The 23,644-nt window shown below is 42.8% G+C and overlaps 1 protein-coding gene across 3 annotated transcripts in view; it reads left to right on the top strand.

Moving 5' to 3' along the window:
- Nucleotides 1-23,644, top strand: part of MTUS1 (microtubule associated scaffold protein 1) — a 170,189-nt gene that overhangs the window by 21,465 nt on the left and 125,080 nt on the right. For all 3 annotated transcript variants that reach the window (XM_004696163.2, XM_045286920.1, XM_045286919.1), the window contains exon 2: nt 3,110-3,182. The gene's annotated coding sequence lies outside the window, so the exon portion shown is untranslated. The remainder of the gene's footprint in view (nt 1-3,109; nt 3,183-23,644) is intronic.

Here is a 23,644-nt window from a genome sequence, read left to right as displayed (position 1 = left end):
TCCAGCAGAGACAGATGGCAAGGAGCAGCTCTAAGTTTCGGTGGAAAACCAAGAGGATAGTAACCCTGAAGCCAGTGAGGGAAGAGATTTTAAACAGGAATCTTGCATTGTGAAGGGATTTGTTGACCATTTTTGTGCACTTTTTAGTAAGTGTGTGGGTGTATGTATGCACGCACAAGTGTTGTCATCGTTTAGAACCTTTGCTAACCATAATCAACCGTGACAAATTCAAATGCAAGTGAAAATAAGAACCACAATGTCTTTAAAGTGTAACCAGAAGGGCAGGGAGAGACCACTAGTGCAGCGTGGATGTCTGGATGAGCACAAAACACTTTAGGGAAAGGTTTGAGAGATGGAAGCACTGGTTTCAGAAGCCCTGTCTAGAAGCCGGGGTGGTCTGGTCTGCACTCTATGGTTGGCAGTTTGAAACGACTAGCAGCTCTGCAGGAGAAAGACAGGGCTTGTTCCTCCCACAGCAGTTATAGCCTCAGAACGCACCGCAGGTCACCAGGAGTCAGCAGTGACTCAATGACAGTGAGACTGGTGTTTTATTGACCTGGATGGAGGATATGCCAAAAAACATTGATTTCACATTTTAATGTTTTGCTTCATAAAAGTTTCTGTGGTTTTTTTATAGCCATAAAAAAAATACAACTAGAAAGTATGATTTAGTTACCCCTAGGCCTTAGTGAGGAGCCCCCGTGATGAAGAGTTAGTTCATACCTGGGCTGCGAATGGCGTAGTCAGCAGTTGAACAACGGGGGGTGGGGGGAAGACTAGGCTTTCTACTCCCACAGAGTTACAGTCTTGGAGACCCACTGGGGCAGTTTCAGCCTGGCCTACAGGGTCGCTATAAGTCAGAGTCGACTCAATGGCAATGAGAGGCCTTGGGATCATAATGGTTAAGCACCTGCCTGCTAACCAAAAGTGGGGTAGTTCAAACCTACTAGCCACATCATGGGGGAAAAATTTGGCTAGGCAGTGCTTTCTATGGGTCCCTGTGCTCCGGGACCCTTGTAATTCATAACACAGGCAATGAAGACAATAGCAGTGGCCCATATTCCTGCCTTTCTGTCACGTCTGCTGTTATTATTTTACCATTTGTTGCCTATGTATTTCACTCAGGTGTAATCATAAAACTCTAATTTCTTCCCACTTGCTCAACAAACTTCATCATTTCTAAAAGTTTGTATCCCATTGGGTTGCCAGTCCAATTTTCTATTCAGTCCCTTGCTGTTGATAGTTAGATGATTTATAAATCATCACAGTTATACAATGATATGTGCTTACACACAAAACAAAAAACCTCACCATTTAAAGTTTCTCCTATGATAAATTCTTAGAAATAGTTCACTCTTAATTGAAGGCAATAAATCAGTTCCAGCTAATGTATGCATACAAAACAGATAGGCGTGCTTCTTCCATGTGGACCAGCCTATGTGATTATGAGGTGCTGATGGGATCAGGTATCAGGCATCAAAGACTCAGAACAAAAAATCATATCATTGTGAATGAGCGGGAGGGCAGAGTAGAGACCCAAAACCCATCTGTAGACAATTGGACATCCCCTTACAGAAAGGTCACAAGGAAGAGATGAGCCAGTCAGAGTGCAGTATAGCATCTATGAAACACACAACTTTCCTCTGGTTCTTTCATGCCCCCACCCGAATATCATGATCCCAATTCTACCTTACATATTTGGCTAGACCAGAGCATGTACACAGATATAGATAGGAACTGGAAACACAGGGAATCCAGGACATATAAACCCCTCAGGACCAACAATGAGAGTAGCCATACCAGGAGGGTAAGAGGAAGGTTGGGGGACAAGGGGGAACCGATCACAATGATCTACATATAACTCCCTCCCTGGGGGACAGACAACAGAAAAGTGGGCGAAGAGAGACATCGGTCAGTGTAAGACATGAAAAAATAATAACAATTTATAAATCTTCAAGGGTTCATGAGGGAGGGAGGGAAAAAATGAGGAGCTGATACCAAGGGCTCAAGTAGAAAAAAAATGTTTTGAAAATGATGATGGCAACTGTCAGGTGAACCAGCCCCTAGCAACTATCACGGGTTCGGAGGCATCACTATGGTTATGATATATAATGATTATGGTAAAGTTGTAGAGAATAGAAGAGATAGGGGAGAGAGTAAAATGAAGAAGTCAGACACATTTCATAGTAGCATGCTCACCTCAGCCCTTCTTGGTGGTCCAGTTGGGGATGTGGGAGGAAGAGAGGCCAGGAGAGAGAGGGAGAGGGAGTGGGGAAGGAGGGAGAGAGAAGGAGGACTAGAGGAGAGAGTAATTTATTTCTAACCAAAGTTTATATATCTTTGTGGCCATGCAGGCCCCCTGATTACAGGTAACAACCTACGTCACAGGAAGGGGTTGTACCATAGGCAATGCAGCAATGGGAGGGGGACATTCTAGGGGTGTACACACAATAGGAAGAGGAAGGATTAAAGGTACACTTGTGGCAAGCTGGGCAGTTCTGAGATTCACGATGGCAGCCTAACCTGATTGTCCTTGAGCTGGAGACTTGATTTATTCTAAGCTTTCCAGGGAAGCAATACACTGCCCTCAACAATAGGGAGTGAGCCCCACCTATGGAGGGACAGATAATAGGGTCTGCTTGCTTTGGATGGCAGATTCCTGCAGGACGATAACTTGACAATCATTTACGATTAGTTGCAAGCAGTGTTCTAGGTCTGACATATTTATTTGGGGGAGACAAGCTGGAGAAAAGCTTTTTTATATCCCACAGGCAACAAATGTACAAATGTGCTTGACACAATGGATGTATGTACGGATTGGAATAAGAGCTGTATGAGCCCCCAATAAAATGATTTAAAAACAAAACAAAAACCCGGATAGATATTGTAAATGTGTTGGGGCAGTTCTCAGAACTCCGTGTCCGGGGAAGTTGTCAGGAACCATGTGGTAAGCAGCCAGTTGATTCACCTCCTGAATTTTCATCGTTCTTTCTCTTGATACGTTCATTGCTAACATTCTCTCTGTGTTGACCGTCTTTCTCTGCTCTGAGTACATGGAGAGTGCAGTTTTGCTCCACGTGGCCTGAGTCGATGTGTTCTTCCATTTCAGGGCTATACTGTTCCTCATCAACTATTTCAGTTCCAAACCTTGGGGATGGGAGAATCTGGACCCATTTGAAGAGGTATGTATGTTTGTACCGACTGTGTCAGACAGCAAAGCCTACCTAGGTGAGTGGAGGTACTCTTCTCAGGGAAGAGGGGGAGGATGTAGTGAAATGAGCCCATATTCAGTTTTCCACTTACAGTAAGGTTACATAAATTCTATTTTATGTCCATTGAAACTGCACTCCAAAAGAACAATTCCGTTAAATATTAAAAGAAAAGAGGATGTATTATTATAAAAATTTAAAAATATCTGTATTTAGATACTACAAAAAGTTGTGTAACAGTTGGTTTTGATTCATTATTACATATGAGTGATGTTTATTGGCTAGCTGAGGAGATCTATTTTACAGCCAATGTGTACTGAATATATGCTTTATGTAAGCATCATGCGGGAGGGCTTTGTAAATGCGAAGAAGAGGGTAATACAGCTGTAGTCTCAGGAATCACACAGTCTAACTGAGGTTGATTTTACCCTGAAGAAGAAATTCCTTTTGGAGTAGAATTCCTTGAGTGGGCATGTTCCATATACATTGTCTGCAAAGAGAATTAAAATTAGGGCTGAATGATTTGTGGTTCCAAGCCTTAAGGACCTTGGATTTAACTCTGATGTGCCCAACTGGAAGCTGTTTCTGCCCTGTGACTCAGTGCTGGCCTGTGAGCCTGGTGCTCACTTGGACTTTAGACTGCAGTGCATGCTCTGAAATGACCAGGGTACTTGGTTCGGTTGGAGTCTGTCTGCTGATCTGTACCGTGACCTGCTCGGTGTCTGTTGACTGTGGGTCCAGTTATTCCTCCTGCTACCTTCTTTGACAATCATGTCTAAAAATTATGCTCATCCCACTTGTTCTGATTATTACATTTTAACTCTTTTAAGCTTTAGTGTCATGTGTTCTTGGACCGATTCAGTCGATTGTTCTTGTGGATTTTTTTTTCTCTTCCCTCTTCATTGAGTGAGCAAGACCTGGGGTCTTTAAAGCCGGTGCATGCCTGTGCAAGATATAATAATGGTCTCTGCTCAACTGGAAACAGCAGAGGAATTGGAGAAGGAAATGGACTGTAGGTTTAATGACCTCTATAAACTACTACCTCCATGACCGTAAGACCAGAAGACAAGGAGAAAACAACGGGACCGACAGTTACGGGGCAACATGGGGGAGGGGGAGGTGGGGGAAAGGAAGCGGTGTTAACAAACCCAGGGACCAGGGAACAACAAGTGATCCAAATCGGTGGTGAGGAGGGTGTAGGAAGCCTGGTAGGGCATGAGCAGGGGTAATGTAACTGAGAGGAATTACAGAAACCCAAATGAAGACTGAGCATGATAGTGGGACAAGAGGAAAGTCAAAGGAAATAGAGGAAAGAGATAGGAGGCAAAGGGCATTTATAGAGGTCTAAATAAAGGCATGTACATATGTAAATATATTTATATATGAGGATGGGGAAATAGATCTATGTGCATATATTTATAGGTTTAGTATTAAGGTAGCAGATGGACATTGGGTCTCCACTCAAGTACTCCCTCAATGCAAGAATACTTTGTTCCTATTAAACTGGCATTCCATGATGCTCAACCTTTACAACACAATCGCTGAAGACAAAGTGGGTGAATAAGCAAATGTGGTGAAGAAAGCTGATGGTGCCCAGCGATCAAAAGATATAGCGTCTGGGGTCTTAAAGGCTTGCAGGTAAACTAGCAGCCATCTAGCTCAGAAGCAGCAAAACCCACATGGAAGAAGCACACCAGCCTGTGTGATTACAGGGTGTTGAAGGGATCAGGTATCAGGCATCGTCAGAACGAAAAATCCTATCATTGTGAATGAGGGGGAATGCGGAGTGGAGACCCAAAGCCCATCTATAGGCAATTGGACATCCCCTTAAGGAAGGGTCTCGGGGAGGAGAAGAGCCAGTCAGGGTGGGACATAGTAATGATGAAACATACAACTTTCCTCTAGTTCCTAAATGCTTCCTCCTCCTCCACAATCATGATTCCAATTCTACCTTACAAATCTGGCTAGACCAGAGGATGTACACTGGTACAGATAGAAACTGAAAACTCAGGAAATCCAGGATGGACGATCCCTTCAGGACCAGTGGTGAGGGTGGCGATACCGGGAGGGTGGAGGGAGGCTGGGTTGGAAAGGGGGAACCGATTACATATAACCTCCTCCTGGGGGACGGACAACAGAAAAGTGGGTGAAGGCAGACATTGGGCAGTGCAAGATATGACAAAATAATAATTTATAAATTATCAAGGGCTCATGAGGGAGGGGGGAACGGGGAGGGAGGGGGAAAATGAGGACCCAATGCCAGGGGCTTAAGTGTTAAGCAAATGTTTTGAGAATGATGAGGGCAATGAATGTACAAATGTGCTTTACACTATTGATGTATGTATGGATTGTGATAAGAGTTGTATGAGCCTCCTAATAAAATTATTTTTAAAAAAGACCAAAAGAAGTGGATAGTATGTGATTGCATTCCTGAAGGTTTTGACGTAGGACCTAACAGATGGGTCCCAATCCCGAAGGAGGCAAAAGGAGGGATCATTTCAAACTTTCGTGGAAACCAGACGTACTGGATCTTTAAAGACTTTATGAACTCCCAAAATGAAAGCTCCAAAGATAACCTTCAAATCTTGAACTCAGCCCATCCCAAGAAGCCATTCTTTAATTAAACAACAGTTATTCCGAATTCATTTAAAAATATTCGTGTTGAACATAGGTTCTTCGGAAGACTTTTATTATATGAGTTTATTCTGACAGCAGTTAACCTAAAGTGCCAATGAGAACTTTAAGGGGCAGAGAAATGAGATGAACTCCTACCAAACGGTATGCGTAGGGTTAGTGAGAATAGTGACGCATGCATGATATGTAACGTTTCAGAGGCCCCAGTAGTCGAACACTACTCATGGAGACACATTTATTAGGTCTTAAACAGGGCAAAAATGAGAGAGAGAAAAAGACACCGTGCAGGGGGATGTGGAGGAGACCGTCAGCAAGAGGCCAGCATTACCCGAGGATTCATTGAATAGCAGCCCTCACTGCCAGCAAGTCCATCCTGAGACTCATCGTGACCTACAGCAGCCCCACAGGGCAGTGTAGAACTAACTGCCCCAGTGAATTTCTGAAATGGCAAGTCTTTATGGGAATAAAAAGCCGCGTCTTTCTCCTGCAGAGTAGATGCTAACCTTGCAGTTAATAGTCCCATAAAAATAAACTTCACTGCCACTGAGTCAATGCGACTCACCAAACTTAATAGGACAGGGTAGAACTACCTCTGCAAGTTTTCTGAGACTAACCGTTAAAGGAGTAAAAAGCTCCACCGTATCATCTGCACAGTCAAATACCTTTGCACAGTCCATGAAACACAAGTAAACATCTTTTTGGTATTCTCTGCTTTCAGCCAAAACCCATCTGGCATCAGCAATGATATATCCCTTGTTCCACGTCCCTTCTGAATCCGGCCTGAACCTGTGGCAGCTCCCTGTCAATGTACTGCTGCAACTGTTGTTGGATGCTCTTAAGCACAATTTTACTTGCATGTGATATCAATGATTATGTTGTATAATTTGCACATTCTGTTGGGCCCGCTGTCTTTGGAAGGGATCCAAATATGGACCCCTTCCATTCAGTTAGTCAAGTTGTTATACAGCTCATACTACTTCAAATTCCATCGGGGCATGCCCAGGCAGGGCCCTAAGGGTAGGCTACCTCGCCCTGGTCTGGCGAGGGGAGAGGGAGTGGTAGCAATCCACTTTCAAACACTGCCTGAGGGCAAAAAGTGTTCTCCTTGCTCATGCATGGTTATAAAGAAACTCAGTGAAAGTTGAATCTCTGTGGAAACCCAAAAATGAATTCAGGGCTTTCATAGGAGACTAGCTTTCCTCAAATCCAGTGCTCAGGATTTGATTTAAGACAGTAACCAATTTTTTTTTTAACATTTTATTAGGGGCTCATACAACTGTTAGCGCAATCCATACACACATCAATTGACAGTAACCAATTTTATTAAGGTATTTATGTAGAAATTTTGAACGGATTTATGTTTGGTTGTGAATATTGCACTAAAAATAAAGGAAAGGTTAAAGAAGGAAGGGAGGGGGAAGAGGATTCTAATCTAGAAAACCCTCCAGGGCCAATCTGTTTTGTCACACGGGGTGGCTGTGATTTAGAAATCACCTTGATGTCTGTCAACAGCTACATGACTCAAATTAGTGGAATGGGAATTTACTGAGTTTTTCCAGCAAAACCTGCACATTTCAAGTATTTGCTCTTTTGCACAAATGAATCTTTTCTGTGGAATTGCACAGCTCAGAAAAGCTGATGCCTGGCAGTTGTGTGTTACCACAGTTTGGTTGGTAAGGTTGATGACTGCTCTAGTGTAATCCCTTCAGATAAGTGGATTTAACATTTGAAGTAACCTTGAACAACAACAGCCCACCTATATGCAGATCCCAGCCCCCTCCCCACCATTGTTATTGTGGCAAGGACTATCTGCTTAAATCCCATCTCCACTGGACACTTTAAATGGTTGCTTGCAGCACTGACACTAGCCACAGTAACACATGTATACGTGGTGGGCCTGCACAGTTCAAACCAGGCTGTTTAAGAGTCATGAAGTAAACAAGGATTTTTAATTGGAAGGAGAGGTCAGCCACCCATACGCCCTGTGCTGATGAAGGGTCAACACAGGGGCCCCAACATTTCAATCTAAGTGATCTGTAGATTGGGAACATTGAGGTGCCATTACATTTCTTAACTTTGGCCTCATTTGGTAACTCTACCTATTGTGGGGCCCCAACATTTCAATCTAAGTGATCTGTAGATTGGGAACATTGAGGTGCCATTACATTTATTATCCTTGGCCTCATTTGGTAGCACTACCTGGTAAACTCAAACTCACTGCCATTGAATCAGTTCTGAGTCCCAGAACCCCTAGTGGAGTGGGTACAGCTAACTGTCCCTGTGGGTTTCTGAGACTGGACACCTTTACTCGAGTAGAAAGCCCCTCGTTTCTCCCTAGTAGCAGCTGGTGGTTTCAAACTGCTGACCGACCTCAAGGTTAACGACCCAAATCGAAACCACCATGCCACCAAGGCTCCTTCCTCTGCCTATTAACTTTTGTCATATTTATTTATTTAGTCTAAAGAAGGATATATCGAAAGCAGGGAGGGAGGTACCCCCCATTTGGGTAGAAGTTGTTGACAGATAACAGTTTATCTTTGGAAGTAGAACTTGGTTCCTGGGGTTTTCAGATTCGCGGTGTTTGCCTTCAGGAGAAAGATGGCTTTCTACTCCTGTGAACAGTTATCGTCTCGGAAACCCACAGGGGTTTTGCTATGAGTTGGCACCGACTCGATGGCAGTGAGTGTGGTTTGATGTGTGCCTTATAGGAGCCCTGATGGCATAGTGGTTGCACATTGGGCTACCGTCTACAAGGTCTGCAGTTCAAAACCACCAGCTGCTCCTCAGGAGAAAGACGGGGCTTTCTGCACCCAGAAACAGTCAGTCTTGGAAACTCACAGGGGCAGCTCTACCCTGCCGTAGAGGGTTGCTGTGGGTTGGCATGGAGTCAGTGGCAGTGAGTTTTGTTTGTTTAGTGTGGACCAGTTTGTCACTCAGTAGCACTGTCTGTCTGGAAAGAGGGAGAGGCCAGGGACCTGTGTCCCATTGGGGACGATGCATTGAGGAGGAGAGAGATGGATGAGACTCACCCTGATACGGTATTTTCTTTTCCCACCTCTATCCTCTTGATGTTGCTGATGGAAGGTGGTAGTAGCTAGAGCGAAGTAAGAAAACAGCTCATGGATTATTTGTTCTGTTTTCAGATACATTTTCTCCCCCATAGAAACATTGTCTTAACTGGTATTTAGATTCTTGGCCTTTATACCTGTGTTCAGAACATGGCGTGTTTTCTGAAATAGTATAACGACATTACGGATCAAATGGGTTTCTCTTTGGGACGAGCCTGAGGCATCCAACGAACCCGCACTGCCATACAGTCAATGCCGACCGTAGCGACACTGGAGGACAGGGTAGAACTGCCCCCTGTGGGTTTATGAGACTGTAACTCTCTTTGGGGTTAGGAAACCTCATTTTTCTCCTGAGGAGCAGCTGGTGGTTTTGAACTGCTGTCCTTGAGGTTTGAAGCCCAGTGTGTAACACTACACTACCAGGGCTCACCTGAGGCATTGCTGAAGGTGTTATGTTTGGTCCAGAGACTTTAATTTTTGATGATGCTTAATCAAATTTATCATCATCTTTCTTTGTATTTGATTCCTAATCTATCCATATATTCTATCTATACCTTTTCTCAATTAAGGAACCCTGGTGGCATAGTGGGCTGCATGTTGAACTGTTAACTTCAAATCCCCAGTCACTCCACAGAAGAAAGATGAGCCTTTCTGCCCCCGTTGTAATTCATAGCTTTGAAAACCCAATGGGGCGTTTCTACTCTGTCCTGAGAGTTCACTAGGAATCAGAACTGGCTTGAGGACAGTGCTTTGTTAATGGGTTTTTTGGATCCTCCCTTGTAACTCGTCAGTTGATAAGAGGCAAACAGCGTCTCAGCCTAAGTTGACAAAGGTGAAGAGGTTGGGAAAGCTGTGTTGTGTGTGCACGTGTGTTCACACATGAGCAAACTTCACAGATGGTTGTAGTTTATTTATCTTTCTGGTTTATTTATTTTGGGGAAGTTAAACACTTGGTTATCCTCTGATATAAATTAAATAGTCTTGCTATGTAATTTTCTTGCCATTCTCATCCAATGCTTTTTTCCTTTACTTTTAATCCATTTTGCTTCTCCGTACCTCTCATGCATATGTGTTTGTTTGTTTGTTTGTTTTTCAGACCAGAAATTGGAAGTAATACTCTGGGTATTTACTGAATAACCTGAAACGTTTTTATTTAGTGTGCTAGTCTGGATTGACTAGAGAAACAAATTCATAGACACTCGTGTGTGTGTGTGTGTGTGTGTGTGTGTGTGTGTGTAAGAAAGAGCTTTATATAAAAGAGAAATTGTATATTGAGAAACATCCAGCCTGGACCAGACCAAGTCCATAAGTCAGATACTAGTCTATATGTCCAAGGCCAATCTATAAATTCCTCTTCAGACTCACGAAACACATGCAATGATGCTAATGCAGTAAGATCCCAGGTCAGTGGGTGGAAATTTTGTGGATCCAGTGGCAGTGGAGGCATCTCAGTGCTGGTGGGGGTCTCCATGTGGCTCCTCCAGCTCCAGGACTCTAGTGTAGAGTCTAGGGGGACTCCATGTGGCTCCTTGTGACTTGTCAACAGGGAAGTCTTGCAGAGAGGGTGTGTCCTGCCTCCAGCGTGAGCTATTTAGCTCCTTAGCACCTCCAAATGAGGTCATCAAGCTGCGACCTGATTGACAGGCTAAACTCCACCCCTTTACTATTAATAGTCTCAGATTGACAACAGATTATGTACCGTATATATTCGTGTATAAGCCGAGTTTTTCAACACATTTTTTGTGGTAAAATGAGGTGCCTCAGCTGATAATCGGATTGGCTTATACTCGAGTATATATGGTAACTACCACATTTATTACTTATATCTTAAGATTTTAAAAATTATTATTGAGTGAAACTGGAATATAAAAGAGGTTGACCATATTGTATTTAGCCTTCAGCCTCATTGCTGTTTGTTGAAGAATTTAACCTGCTTGAGACTCGGTCAGCACTGACTGTACTGATTTCTTATCTTCGCTGGCATCAGTGCTTGAGGCCAGGAGTGCTTCTTGGGTAGGACATCAGCGCCGAGGAAGCAGGCCTCTTCGACGTGAAAGTTGGACTAGAGCATGCTGTTTTAGCAGATGCAGCGTGACACTCATAATGTGAATCTCATTATTTACTTCTCTTGTAGTGCTGGAGAAAGAACCCTCGAGATTCCAGTTTAGAACACAAGTGAAATCTCCCCTCTTGTTTCAGCTGGTGCTTTGGGACAAAGGCTAGACCTGCTTCTTACTTATCAACAGTGATAGATTCTGAACACCAGGTTGTTGTGCAATAATGGAAGTTGTACAAAAAGTGGGGGGGGCCATATCACCTTACCCCACATCTGTACTATGATTGTCCTGCCAGGTTTCTGCCTGTCATTGCCACCGCAGCCTCCCCAAGGGCACCTCAGCAGAGCTCAGCCCCCACTGCTGAGGTGGGCCATCCTGTCTTCCAGAGCCAGTGGCCCAAGCTCCACCCCCTGCCCTCATCCTCAGGACCCCTTCCCCTCCTGCCCTCCTCACACACTCAGTGGTTGCCCCTGACCCCCTCACCAATCCCAGGATGTCCTCGCTCACTTTCTCAGGAACTGTTGAAGGTGGTGGGAAGGCCTGGTGCCTCAGTGAGGGGGTGCACTGTCTGCTGGGTCTCCCTGCTTACTGCTCACCTGGACACCCCCAGGCCCTCACTGAATGGCCCTGATCCTTTTTGCCCCCAGGTCCCTAGCCTTTGCCCTTGACTTTATATTTTAATATTGTTACTGTCATATAATTCACATCACACAACTTACTAGTTTGGTCATATTAAGAAGAATTGTACAATCATTACCACAGTCAATTTTAGAACATTTTCATCTTTCTTGTAATGCTAATTAGCTCCCCTTTCCCCCCAGCCTCCCCTGCCATAACCCCCAAGAAGCCATTAATCCAGTTGCTGTCTCTGTAGATGCATTTATCCTGGATTTCCTGTACAGAACACCATACAAATCAAAATTAACAATAACAAGGTACAACAGAAAAACCCCAATGGGTGCTGCAGCTGCTGCCGGTCACTTACCTGCTGGCCCCGCCCTCACTCAGGTACCCTGCTGTACCCCACCTCAGTCCAGGAGGAGGGTGTCTCGAGAAAGCATAAGGGGCCGCACAGGTGTCAATTGTGGAGTCTCTTGGGCCCTGGGCACCCGAGTGCTCTGACACAGGTTCCGGTGACTGGCTTTGTCTGCCCCCGCTTCCCCTGGGGCTTGGGAGCTGGGGCCAGATCCGGGCTCTCCCTGCCTGTTTGGTGCCAAAGGCCGCCCTTCAGGACACTGGCTGTCCCTGCCCAGCTTCTGCCTCCTGTGTGCATACAGGACCCGTGAAGCAGGCCCCTTTCCCTGCTGGCCACACTCCACCTTGACCCTCTCTTCCACCTGGCGCCCTGCGGCTTGGAGAGATCATGTCCCTTTCCACCTCTTGGCTGGTGAAATGCTTGCAATACAAGCTTCCTTTCCGTGTGCACATGGCTTCTGGCAATCACGGACCCAGGCCTTGGGGCTTTTTACTGTCAGGCTTGTGTCATTAATGCATAAAGTAGATAGTAGATTTTTTACTGTTGTCCTTAATATGAAATGGAGGATGATGAGATAGTCAATCACCGAGGAGTAGGTGTATTCAATACCCCCCTTTGTTTTGGTGGGTGGTGGTGATAATTTAATTTGTAGTTTTCTTTGAGTGGTTTGGTCTATAGGCATGTCTTTGGTGTTGACAGTTTTTCTTATAGCAAGTTGGATGTTCTTTACATTCAGAGTTACCACATCTGTAGTATTTCACCCAAGCCTGTGAAAGGCAGTGCTTCAGAGAACACTGGTTTGGGTCTGATCCCAAACGCACATCAACATTTGCTCTCTCAGGCTTTGCTGAGGCATGTTGGTGGTAAACCATGATGGGGCAGGACTGTGACAGAGATGGAGTTTCAAACTTGGTTTGGTGTCTGAATGGTTGTACTGACTGGAAAGTCATCCGGGTTGCTGTACAGTTTAAAGGGGTCCCCTCATCCCCATCTTACGGGGAAAATGGTTTCCATTGCATACAGTACAAGTATAGATGTAGTTAGTCCCTAGATGTAGCAGAGGCACTACTAGACATCAAAAATGATTCTCTCTGAACCTCAGTGTCTCACATCTACAAAAAGTTGTTGTTAGACACTGTTGAGTTGATTTCACCACCTGATGACCACCTGGCAGAGTACAACTGCTCAGTAGGGTTTTGGGCTGTAATGTTTATGGAGGCAAACCGCCAGGCCTTTCTCCTATGGAGCAAGTGTGTGAGTTTGAACCTCTTTCAGCAGCTGAGCTCCCTATTGAACCAAGAGTGCCTTATAGAATGTTGGGGTAAGTGAGCTGGGGAATCTAAACACTGGAAGAAGCATCGTCCGAGACAGCCTGTCTTCCACGTGTGGGCCATGCTTACAGTGGATTCATGAAGTTGCCTTTGTTAGTTTGAGGAGTATTTCCTTTAAAAGAAGGTGACCTGTTGTAGTGGTTGACCTCATGTGTCGACTGCCTGTCTGCAAGACTTCTTGGAATATATTTCAGGTGTCTGAATCGACAGTGCTATTATAAATTTGAGAACTACTGTATATACTCAAGTATAAGTTGACCTGAATATCAGCCGAGGCACCTAGTTTTACCAGAAAAACTGCATTAAAAATGTGCTGAAAAACTCGGCTTATCCACGAGTATATGCAGTACTTTTTTTTTCCGGGAGGCATCAACAGTTCTGGCGACACTAGTTAGTCATAGTATTAACCACAGGTACATTGGCCAAGATTCTGAATAAGTGATTTCCTGATTTTTTAATTTAAATTTGTATGAAACAAATGTTTATCAAAAGGTACAACCATAAAGAAAGTCATTCATTCCATTAGAGCATAAATCTACCTTTAATATTTTTATATTTAAACAAAAATTCCAGCATTTCTGGTATTTAAATAATAACAGAAATGCATGAGACAAATTTATAATGTCAAAGATTCCCTTTTGCCCTTGCCCACCCCTGACTATGCCTCGGCAGTACCATTGTAAATGATATGGTACATATCCTTCTAGAACTTTCCATTATACATAGAAATATTTAATTTATTTTTAATTTGAGACTTTAACGACCAGAAACTTTCTAAAGTTTAAGGGATATAATAAGACCCTTAAGGATTTATTAGTGTAGGACAGGGGTCCTCAAACTTTTAAAACAGGGGCCAGTTCACTGTTCCTCAGATGGTTGGAGGGGCGGACTATAGTTTTTTTTAAAAAAAAAAACTATGAACAAATTCCTATGCACACTGCACATATCTTATTTTGAAGTAAAAAAGAACAAAATGGGCCAAAAACACCCGGTGGGCCCGATAAATGTCCTTGGCGGGCCGCAGTTTGAGGACGCCTGGTGTAGGAAAAGAGAAATAAAATGGGAGCCAGACTTACACAGCCCGTACCGTAAACCTGAGCTGTGCAGATCCATCCTTCACACAGCGCTTGGAAAAGTACCCCCGCCCCCTTTTTCCTTGTCTAATTTCATTGAATATTCTGGTTTATTTAATCCAGAAGCAGTTGCCTGGCAACAGTGAATACTGATTTAAGCTGACAAGCAGAAGGCACTCCTATTTTCAGAGATGGTCTGGATAGATGAGTGAGTTGCTTACGTCACAGCACTTGTTTTTGTTTTGAATTTTACTGTAAATGATATCTAGTATAACCAAAAAAGATCTGCATATATGTATTTGGCATCTAATATCTCAGAAAAGTCTGTGATATTTCACTGGCAGGGAGACAGGAACATTCTTTAGTTTGGAAAGAAAAAGTCTTATACTCAGCCCCATTACTGCTGCAAAGCTGAGCTGGTCTTTGAATAACTGTGGTCTCCTGAGAGGACTCATTGAATGGTGTGGCGTTTGGATTTCTCTTAGTCTGTGCATTTCTGTATGAACAGACAGTCCTTCGAGTGCAATCAAAGAGAACGCTTTTCCTTTTTGGCTCAGAACTTCAATAAGACATCACTTACTCTTTTTTTTTAAACATCTGTGGATTTTGATATTTTGAGGAGTGCAGGTAAGTAAGTTAGCTTGAGGGTGTTGGTTGGGGCACTAAATTTAGCAAAAACACTGAGTTGGTTAAATTTTAGAAGTGGTGCTTTTTGTTAATAAGCTGCTGTTAGGATTTCATGTACTTCTCTCCTCTTTAAATCTTATGTGTAGTATTTGTCACATCTAAATATCCTTAAGGATAAGTTCTAGAAGGTGTCAAAATTCAAAGACTGTAATAAACACATGTATGTGCACTCATGTCTTAGAAAAGAAAAAGTTTTATGCTTGAGTTGTGCAATACTAAAACTTTCATTGAGCAAAGTGTGAGAATTTTGTATGTTGTTACATCTGACCATAGGCTTTTTGTGGCTGGTCCACAATAGCGTGGAGTGAGAGAAGGAATTACTGCTGATATGCTTTAGTTTCCTGCCGTGTCTGAAGTAGCTAGAACCTGGGCGACTTGGTCAACTTCGCAGTGTGATTCTAACTAACTGCGTGTGCATGAACCAAGGGTATGTGAATGAGGCAGAATTTGGGGAAGGGAAGAAGAAAATCACTATTTGAATGTTTATCATTTAAAATGCCCTGCACATATTTAATGGGGCAATTTGATTTTCATTCTATCTTAGCAGCACCCTGTGACTTTGGGGACTACAACTTTGTTATTTCTGCTGTTTTATGATGTGTAGAAGAACACAGGATATGCAGAAGCAGTTACTTCTACTAGGAAAGTGCTAAAACATTTTACTTAGTATGATTACCACTAAACATTCAAGAATGCAGCTGTTTGAGCTTGTGCATGTGTGGGGTCTTCCAGATGCTGAGTTTTGAGTTTTTCTGAAGTTATAATGCCAGAAAAATGTGTTTTTAAAGAGTACTTTGGGGATATAATCCAGGAATCAAAATTCTTAAACCTCAAAAGGGCAATCAAATTGACCTTGTATTCAGTCTTGATTCTTCTGGCACATTTTACCTAGGGACTTTTCTTCAGTGTTTTGCCCTTATAATCAGCAAGGGCCTCATTCTTCTTCTGCACTCCCAGAAGGCTTTGACATACTAAATGCAAATTACCTATGACTATGTTGTGTTATTATCAGAAAAAGTAAATTTATGCTATCAATTTTAATTTTATTTAAATTGTTGAGAATCCTAGGTGAGCCAGTCAGGGTGCGATGTAACAACGATGAAAAATACAACTTTCCTCTAGTTCCTAAATGTTTCCTCCCCGCTCCCACTACCATGACTCGAATTCGACCTTGCAAGTCTGGCTAGACCAGAGGAGGTACACTGGTACAGATAGGAACTGAAAATACAGGGAATCCAGGGCGGATGAGCCCTACAGGACCAGTGGTGCGAGTCGCGAAACAGGGAGGGTAGAGGGAGAGTGGGTAGGAAAGAGGGAACCGATTATAAGGAACTATATGTGACCTCCTCCCTGGGGGACGGACAACAGAAAAGTGGGTGAAGGGAGACGTCGGACAGGGTAAGATATGACAAAATAACAATTAATAAACTATCAAGGGCTCATGAGGGAGAGGGGAGCGGGGAGGGAGGGAAAATTGAGGAACTAATGTCGGGGGTTTAAGTGGAGAGAAAATGTTTTGAGAATGATGTACAAATTCGCTTTACACAATTGATGTGTGTATGGATTGCGATAACAGTTATATGAGCCCCTAATAAAATGTAAAAAAAAAAAAAAAAAAGAATCCTAGGTTTAGAACAGAACAAAACATTTTATTCCTGAAATTTAGACAGGCTGTTGTGTGAACAACAGTCTTCAGTTAGTAGTGTAAAATAGGTATTTCCTTATGGATGCATCTTTATTTTTCCTGGTGTCTTTTGTATCCGCTCTTAGAGTACTTGGCTTGTCATCTGTCTACCGTTTGCTTGTCTGCTAGTAGCCTTCTTGTGTATTTAGGACACTTGCGAGTACTTTAACATTTCTGTAAAATATTTTAGTTAGTGAAGTATGGGATCTCAACGATTTTAAATACAAGCCTCGTTATGTGTGGGCTTGGTGGTCAGTGGGGAAAGGGAATAATGTTTTGTGAGTTTTTTTTGCGAGAGCTTTAATTGTCCTTTTACTGATGGTGTAAAAACAGAGTTTTTCTGAGCTCTTTCATTGTTGAGTTGTGATTGCTCTTCAAAATAAAACTTTATTGGGTGCTGTTTAGAAAGAATTGAATTATTTTTCTTGGCATGATCAAAGTGAACAATATCTGTCTCTGTGCTTAAGAAATTACTTATTTAAACGCAGATCTCTTGATTATTTTCTGAACCTCTCCTTTATTTGTTGCTGGGAATGGATTAAAAAATGCATGGCATCTAGTGTGTCCAGCATTAATGTCCTAAACTCATGAATTCACTGATTTAAAGAAAAAGAACATTATGAAATTCTTCTTGTTCATTCTGAAAGCTTGAATCTTTTTTGCTTCTACCTAGGATGTGATGAATTATTTATGCAGCTTTTCTGTGCTGTCTGCTGTGATGCCCTTCTTTAAATATTAATATGAATGGAATAGTAATTTAAAATGATGTTTAATTCAGCAGGCATTGTTGGACACTTACTGTGGGGGGAGTGCTTCCGGATGCTAGGGGCAGATATGCGGAGGTGAGTCTTTGAAGTGTCATTAAGGGCTTTCATCTCGTTTCCTCTCCCGGCTCCTGGGTTAGTTTGGATCCATTCCAACCATCATTCTCCTCCCACTAGGGGAGGCTGCTCCGCCTGACCCCACCCACCAACCACGGCCCCGTCAGAGCTGTGAGCTCTGTGGTTCTTAGCTGCATTGCTTGTCTGTTTCTCTCCACAGAGCCCTTGGTTTTTGTTCCTTTGACTTCCCTTAAATAAAAAGCCCACTCCCATCCAGTCCAACTCCGTGGGTAGAACTGCCCCTGTGAGTTTCAGAGACTTTTCTAGGCAGGACTGGTTACCCCTTCGGTGGTGATCTGTTCCTGACTTCTCTTGTGCATTGAGTTCTTCTGTTAAGCCACTTACCTCCTGCTGTAATGTTCCCTTTATTAGGCTTTTTGGGTCTCACTTGCCATCTGACCTGTATGGCCACAACTAAAAGTACCTGGTAGGTATCTAATATGCGTTTCAAACATATCTCCAATTGTTTTTATTCTGTAATTTTAGCAGAGCACAGTTTTTGCTAGAAAACAAATTCTTGTTTACAAGTAAAGCACAGCTGCCATTAATCACACTTAGGAAGGAAATATATTCATTGAAAAGCAAAACCAGACAGAGCATAAGACTTAAGGACCATCTTTATGAAAAGAAATTAATTTTTTCCTGATGGTTCAAAGTGATCTACAAGCTTTCCTCAGGGTCTGAAATCCTCTTGTGCTCTGACACTGCGGTTGTCAAAATGTAGGGGCGCTGGATGGAACAACCGTCTCTCTCCAAGAGCTCCCCTGCAGGCAAAGTACCTGCAGAAGGGTCCTGAGCTTTTAGTATGCTGGCTTCTAGAAACCCTATTAAAATGTAGCAGACAATGCGAGCGCAAACCTAGAGCCTCACAGTGAGGAACAGCTCTGAGCTGGGCCTTGGTCCATGGTAGGTGGGGCAGAGGTGGCCGTTTGTCTCTCCGTGTCCATTTTTACATCTTCTTTAAAAATTTAACTGCAAACGGGGAGTTTGTGGCCCGGTGTCCATTTCACAACCTACCTTGCCGGCAGGTATGGTCATGGAGTTTGAGAAGACAAATATCATGACAAACCAAACCCACCGGTATTGAATCAATCCCAACTCATGTTGACCTAGCAGAACAAAGTAGTGCTGCCATTTGGGTTTCTGAGCCTGTTCGGCTTCACCAGAGTGGATAGCCACATCTTGCCCTGCAGAGGACACTTGAACTGCTGGCCTTGTGGTGAGCAGCCCCGGGCTTAACCCAGGGCTCCTTGGCAAGACAAGTAGTGCCACCAGGACAGACAGTTGAAGCTGTGTTCCCCGGTGCAATCACTTTGCAACATGTAGCTATTTTCGCCTATAGTGGATACACATCACCTATTAACTTCCTATTCTAGATGGTGTAGTGAGTCACACATTGTGCTGCTAGTTGGCAAGGCCAGCGGTTCAAACCTACCAGCCCATCTGAGGGAGAAAGATGAGGCTTTCTGCTTTGGTAAAGATTTGTAGCCTCAGAGACTCACAGAGGCAATTTTATTATGAGTCAGAATCAACTCAATGGGAGTGATTGTGGATTTTTTATATCCCCAGGGGATAAGATTAGGGTTTTCTACTCCCGGAAAGAGTTATAGTCTTAGAAACTTAAAGGGGCAGTTCTACACCAGCCACCCACTCCCTAATAAGGTCGCAATGAGTTTGTATTGACTTGATGACAGTGGGTTTTATTGTGGTTTGGTGGTTTAGTGGGTTATGCATTGAGCTGCCAGCTGCAAGGTCAGCAGTTTGAACCCACCAGTGGCTCTGTGGGAAAAAGATGAGGTTGTAAAGGTATGAAGTCTTGGAAATACAAAGGGGCAGTTAGTTCTCTGTTTTAAACAGAGAGTGAGTCTGAACGGACCCCGTAGCAGTGCTTTTCACCTTCCCTAATATTTCTGTGATAACTCTAGGACAGATTTTGGTTTAGTCCGTATTCACTGTTTTATTGTTATGCCCATATAAATGCTGTCCTGGTGAGCTAAATGGTGTACAATTATTGTATTTCCATTTATTGTATAATACTTTGTTTCTCTTAAGAACAATAATTGCCTTTTTTCCTTCCTATTCAGTTTGTTCTCTTTGAACTTCTGGAAGAAAACTAACATTCTCCAACAGGTTTCTACGAGTTCTCCTAGCTTAATTGTTCACTTGGTTAAAGCTGAGTAGTGTTTATTCTGTGTTTCCACCTGAGACACTGTGACTGGACCTCTGTGAGCAGTTCAAGCCCACCAGCCGCCCAGTGGGAGAATGATGAGGCCGTCTGCTCCCTGTGTAGGGTTCTTATGAGTCAGAATCAACTTGATGGCTGTGGTGCGTGGGTTGGATACCTACAAAGAGCTGCTTGTGAGTGATGTGACCATGCAAAGCACCGAGGATGGCTTCTTATGCTGTCAACGTACTCTTAATCTTCGTCCGTTCTGAAACTTCACAGTAGGTGATTTCATTGGACCCTTTAGCTTTAGGAAAAATTTTGTTATTTCTTTATTCTTTTTTTTCCCCCAATCATTTATTGGGGACAACTCTTATAATAATCCATACATATATCCATTGTGTCAAGCACATTTGTACATTTGCTGCCCTCATCATTCTTCAAACATTTGTTTTCTCATTGTGCCTTTGGCATCAGCTCCTTATTTTCTGTTACTTCTTTATTCTAACCCTGGGCATTGTACTTTCTGTTCCTCCTGATAACTCTATGAGTGAAAGCTGAATCTCCTAGATGAACCCCTAATTTGTAAAATAACAATCAAAGAACTCAAACTTTTTGTCTTTTTAATTAAACACTTTTGTATATTTTTACCATATTTTCTAAAGTTGTCAATTTTGAGTTTAACAATAGTGGCTGAGCATTTTGCTTTAAAATATCACATTATGACTTTGCATGCAAAGATTGTCTTTCAGGATATTAGTGATTTGTTTAATGTTTCTTTTGCTTTATTGTCACATTTTCCTCAGAGATCCCCTCCCATTTTTTTTTTTAAACAGTAGAGGGAGTCTTCAAATATTAAGCCAGTGCTGCTTAGCTTCCTTTTTTTTGAGAGTGAGTCTCTCAAAAGCTAAGGAGACTGTGCTGGGACAAGCTGCACTGCTGCGTTGCTGTGTGAACAAGGAGCCAGTAGGCTTTTGGTGTAGATCGCTAAATGTCACTGTCTAAAGGTCTTTCTCTGAATGCAATTCAGTTTCTGCTGAGAATGATCGAATCCCCTGTTTGGTAGGCACCTATTGCAGAGTAATAGAACTTCACTACAGCACCGTGGTTTCAAGCCCGTACCTCCCCTTCACCCTCCTCTGTGTCTAAAAACAAACAGCAGAGGAACAACAAGCATTTCTATTGCCGGTGGTTTGAAATGGACTCATAGTGAGCCTATATGAGCTTTTGGGTATAATCCCTATACATTGGTAGCGTTTATCAGTTTCTCTAGATAGTCTACAACTTTCTCCTGGGTGAGGGTGTCCTAGGGGACACAGTTACTTTACTCAGCTGCTAACCCAAAGGTACAGGCTCAGGTCTACTCAGGTGTGCCTCAAAGAAAGGGCTGGTAATCTGCGTCTGCCGTGGAAACCTTAAAGAGCTCAGTTCTCTGACACACATGGGGTTATCCTGAGATTGAATAGGCTCAGTGACCCCTGTTGTCCCAGCTAGAGAGTGGTTGTGCCACTCTCCACAGGGAAGTGGAGGCCTAATGAGTCCTGATGAAGAATTTCAAACTGACTCCTACTAGGAGGACCTAGCTCTGAATCTTTCGTTACTTATACATCCGATTGAAGTCTAGATACTGTAGGCTGTGTACTGGTTTGCTTCCTTGTAGTATTTCCTTCAACAAGGCCTTGTTTTAGTCTTGGTGTGCCCTGGCAGAAGGAGCCCTAGTAGTGTAGTGGGTTGCATGTTCGGCTGCTAACCTTAAGGTCAGCAATTCAAACCCACCAGCCACTCTGTGGGAGAAAGATGAGGCTTCCTGTTCTCGTAGATTGATAGGCCAGGGAAAGCCACGGGGACAGTTCTGCTGTGTCCTCTAGAGACCCCGGGAGTCAGACTGACTCCATGGTAGTCAGTTGATGTTTTCTGAGTTTGCTACCCTGGTAAGCAATGCCTGCCATTATGTGTTAAAGATCACTGGTGAGAGTGTCACTGAATCTTTCTTGTTCTTATTTTTGTATGTAAGTAAAATTACATACTAAATTATACTGACTTCACATTAGGAAAAGGAGTTAAGCATGACTTATGTCTTGATCTGTGGGAAGATGACCTCAGGGTTTCAGTAAATAAAGGAAATTTATCTTTGTCCATTTTCAGTTTGTTTTTATTGACGGAAACGTTATTCACAGGCATTTTTTAGGTCCCTCTGTTTTCTCTTGTATGGCTGCGTATGCACGCTGCGGCTCATTAAATACCTCAGGGCGGCTTATGTGAGTTGCGAAGGAGAAAAATTGATTGTGCTTACACATGGATCTCAAGTCTGTCATTTGGACTTTTGCGGTTAATGCAAAGTTTATAATCATTGGAATTTGAAACTGACATAGTAAATTTTTTTTTTTTACAAAAACAATAAGTTTTAAGGACCAAAGTCATCTGATTTTTCTACACTCTAGAAAACCAGGACTTCCATGATTGGTTTAGACCAATCAGAATTTACCCCCAAACCAAGGATGGCTTCATTTTCTAAGTGAACCTGGAGTAGGAAGGAGGAGCTGTATGAGTAATGGGCAAGATCTACGAGGGTCTGCTAAGAGATTGTAAATCTGGGAATTTATAATCCCATTGCAGCTCAGTGAAGTCTAGAGCAGGGCAAGAGACCTAATGGAGAAATGACATTTTTATGTAGCTCTTGTGGTGGGTGGGGTTGGTACAGTGTTCCATTATTCAGTTTCTAATCTCCAGTGGTGGTTATTTCTGTGTCCTGGGCGTACTCACACGTGGTACTTAGAAAGCATTTATTACTACTAGTAGTTACTAGTTCTGTTCTCAACCCCCAAATTGCTCCGACACTGGTAAGATTTGTTTCTGTTAGTGGAATGTACTTTTGAGTTTATGATCTTTGACCATATTTTAACTTGTCTATACATGTTCGTTAAATGAGCACCCAAAGTCAATTACTCTTAAAATTGGCTCTTAAGTTACATTTGATTCAGCTTTTCATTGCTTACAAAGTTACAATGATGCAAGCACAAATATATTTTTATTGATAGCATGATACATCTGCTGTGTGGTGATGGATAGAGAAGGTTGGTGCTGAAAGGTATCCAATTTTTGGTGATAATTCTTGTTTGTTACTGCTTTGGGAGCCCGTGGTACTTGATTTTGTGAATATTTTTATGAAGATGAATCAGAATTGATGGTGCTCAGAGACTTGAGAATGGACGGTCCTTGCTGCAGTTAAAGAGTAAATGTGAAATTAAAATAAATAAATGAGTATATGTATTTTAAATATGCTGACAAAACATTCGGTGACATTTAGAGATGAAAGTTAGTGTTGAGCTATTAGAGAATGCACTGGAGCACAGGTCAGCAAAACTGTGGTCTGAGGGCCAAGCCTGGCCCGCTGCCTGTTTTGTAGATTGTTTTATTGGTACATGGCCACATGGACTCATTTATTGTCTGACTGCTTTCCTGAGGAGCCCTGGTGGAGTAGTGGTTACACGTAGGGCTGCAACGCGTGTGGTTGGCAGCTCGAAACCACCAACAGCTCCTCTGGAGAAAGACTGGGCTTTCTACTCCTGCACACAGTTCCAGTCTCAGAACTCCACAGGAGGTCACTAGAAGTCAGCTTTGACTCAATGCAGTGAGTTGGTTTTCTTGTTTTGTTTTGTTCTGTGTACAACTAAGGATTGACTTGGTGTTTTTTTTATTCCATCTTAAGCAAGTATTTGTTTAAATTATTTTTTTAATTTGACCAAAATAAAAGATTAAAATGAACCCATGCTTAACTTTTTAAGGCCACCCTTTTTCTTTTCTTTTTTTTTTAATCAATTATTTAGGGACTCATACAACTCTTATCACAACCCATACATACATCAGTTGTGTAAAGCAC

This window comes from Echinops telfairi, unplaced genomic scaffold (genome assembly GCF_000313985.2).
Source record: "Echinops telfairi isolate 266 unplaced genomic scaffold, ASM31398v2 ScPeMD7_9;HRSCAF=40, whole genome shotgun sequence".
NCBI classification, from domain to species: Eukaryota; Metazoa; Chordata; class Mammalia; order Afrosoricida; family Tenrecidae; genus Echinops; species Echinops telfairi.
The sequence above is the reverse complement of the archived record's forward strand: the minus strand, read 5'-3'. Positions and strand labels throughout refer to the sequence as shown.